This window comes from Bidens hawaiensis, unplaced genomic scaffold, assembly GCF_021521415.1.
Source record: "Bidens hawaiensis isolate Kalapana, Puna unplaced genomic scaffold, B.hawaiensis_p1.1 tig00054078_1, whole genome shotgun sequence".
Classification (NCBI taxonomy): Eukaryota; Viridiplantae; Streptophyta; class Magnoliopsida; order Asterales; family Asteraceae; genus Bidens; species Bidens hawaiensis.
In genome coordinates this window covers 43676-46507 of record NW_027499744.1, presented here as the reverse complement: position 1 = coordinate 46507, position 2832 = coordinate 43676, and the positions used below count along the sequence as shown (strand labels likewise).

At 47.1% G+C, this 2832-nt stretch overlaps 1 non-coding gene across 1 annotated transcript; it reads left to right on the top strand.

Annotated features, from left to right (window-relative positions):
- Window positions 1-2377: 2377 nt before the first annotated feature.
- On the top strand, window positions 2378-2482 carry LOC143600418 (small nucleolar RNA R71). The gene has a single exon (XR_013147467.1). It is a non-coding gene; the product is annotated as a small nucleolar RNA R71 (small nucleolar RNA).
- The last annotated feature ends 350 nt before the right edge of the window (window positions 2483-2832 follow it).

Below are 2832 nucleotides of genomic sequence, written 5' to 3'. Positions count from 1 at the left end.
CTTTCCTCGTGGCATCGTTGAGTTTGCGGTAGTCAATGCAAACTCTCCATCCCGTGACGGTACGCGTAGGAATCAACTCGTTCTTCTCATTCACAACAACCGTCATACCACCCTTTTTCGGGACGACCTGCACCGGGCTCACCCATGGGGAATCAGAGATCGGATAAATCAATCCAGCATCGAGAAGCTTGATGACCTCTTTCTTCACAACGTCTTGCATATTAGGGTTGAGACGCCGTTGGTGCTGCACCACGGGTTTGTACTCCACCTCCATCAAGATTTTATGGGTACAAAAGGATGGACTGGTCCCTTTTATATCCATGATCTTCCAGGCGATCGCGTGCTTGTGCCTTTTCAAAACTGTGAGCAACTTTACCTTCTCCTCGCTCGACAAACTAGCAGAAATGATAACAGGCAAGCGGGACCCATCCTCCAAAAAGGCATACTCCAAATGGGACAGGAGTTCCTTTAGCTTGTTAGATGGTGGGTCCACAACAGAAGGTTTTTCCTTAGGCTCGGCAACGCGATCAACATCCTCAATCCTCTCTAAACACTCAGGAGGCTCGTGATCCATACCACAGACCAACTCCTCAAATAGAGGTCCACTGACCAAGTCAGAAATCCCTCCAACACACAACTGAGTATCCAAAGAGTACTCCTCACTCGTGTCCTGTATGTGCTCACAAATGCAAGAATCGACAGTATCAATGTATAGCACGTCATCATGATCATGTGGGTGGCGCATGGATCTCCCAATATCAAAGGTCACCTCCTCGTCTCCAACTCTAAGAGTGAGTCTGCCGGTGCTGACATCAATGAGAGCTCTAGCAGTGGCTAGGAAAGGTCGACTTAGGATGAGCAGTACATTTTTATCCTCATCCATGTCCAAGATCACAAAGTCAACAGGAAACACAAACTTGTCGATTTTCACAAGCATATTCTCAACTATACCCCTCGGGTATTTCACCGAGCGGTCGGCAAGCTGAATGCTCATGCGAGTAGGCTTAGGCTCACCTAGGTCTAGCTTTGCAAAAACAGAATAAGGCATCAAGTTTATGCTAGCACCTAGGTCGGCTAAAGCGTTACTAACCGACAAACTACCGATCAAACATGGAATGGTAAAACTGCCCAGATCGGTCATTTTTTTGGGCAGTTTATTTTGAAGAACCGCTGAACACTCCTCATTCAAAGTCACACAAGAAAGTTCCTCTAATTTCTTCTTATTCGAGAGGACCTCTTTCAGAAACTTAGCATACTTAGGCATTTCTTTTAACGCATCGAGAAACGGAAGATTGATATGAAGTTGCTTAAAAAGCTCTAAGAATTTCCCGTATTGCTCTTCCATTTTCTGCTTCTTCAAACGGCATGGGTATGGAATGGGAGGAACATAAGTCCTGACTAGCTCACTGGTTTGTGCGGTACTTTCTGGGGTTACCCTCGGATGCACCTCACCAGGAGTCTCAGTCTCGATCTCATCGGTAATTGGTTTTGGTGTGGAAACCGATGCATCAACAGGAATGGTGGACCTACCACTCCTCAGGGTAATCGCCTTAGCCTCGGCATTCGGATTAATCTCAGTGTTACTCGGAAGGCTACCCTGTGGTCTCGTAGAGAGGAGCTGAGAAATCTGTCCAACCTGATTCTCAATGGTCTGAATGGACGCTTTCTGATTCCTCAACTCGATATCGTGTCTCTGGAGAGTCTCATCAATCTTCAGGTTCCTCTTTTCAGCCAGTTTGTTTGAGGTCTCGGTTTTAGCCAAAAGCTGAGTCAAAAGATTTTCAACACTAGATCCACCATTAGACTGACCACTACTGCTGGAACCCTGAAACTGAGGCTTTTTCTGGTAAGATTGGTTCTGGGGTTGATTCTGGTAATTTGGATTTCGGTCAAACCCCGGTGGCTTCTGATTTTAACTCTGATTTTGAGAGCCACCATTATCTTTCCAGCTGAAATTTGGGTGGTTTCTCCATCTCGGGTTATAGGAGTTGTTGTAGGCATTGTTTTGGCGGCCTACAAAGTCAACATCCTCCACCACCATGGCCTGCTGGCACTGACTGGTCTGGTGTTTCCCGTCACACACTCCACAACGAGACCTAGACTTACCCAGATCGAATTGCATCTGGTCAAATCTTTTGGTTAAGACATCTAACTGAGCGGAAACGAGGGTATTAAAATCGACATGAAGAACGCCTTTAGTGGAAGGGATACTACGAGGCGGATTATATGCAAAACTCTTCTTAGCAGTTCGCTCCAAGACATCCAATGCCTCGTTGGGAGTACACCTACCGAAATCTCCTCCCACAACCTGATCGATGGCCTGCTTCTGTGCTCCGGATAGAGCATCAAAGAACGTACGACACTGAAGACCGCGACCAAACCGTGATGAGGGCATTTTCTCAACAAGCCCTTGAACCTCTCCCATGCAGCATGAAGCGACTCATCATCATCAACACGAAAACCAGTGATTTTTGCCCGGTATCTTGTAGTTTTATCGAGTGGGAAGTACTGAAGGAGAAACTGCTCAACCAATTGGTTCCAAGTGGTGATGGAACCGGAAAGGAGTGCCTCTAACCACTCCAAGGCAGCCCCGCGAAGTGAGAACGGAAAAAGTCGGAGTCTCACGGCATCGTCCGTACACCCCTGGATCTTGAATGTCGCACATAATCGAAGGAAATGCGCAACATGAGAATGAGGGTCCTCGTTCGAGAGGCCATGGAAAGAAACAGAATTTTAGACCATATGAATAATACTCTACTTGATCTAGAAACTCACAGTAATCTCAGGCTCCGTGACACCGCTGCCATGGCCATCGAGGGACGGCGTGGCGAA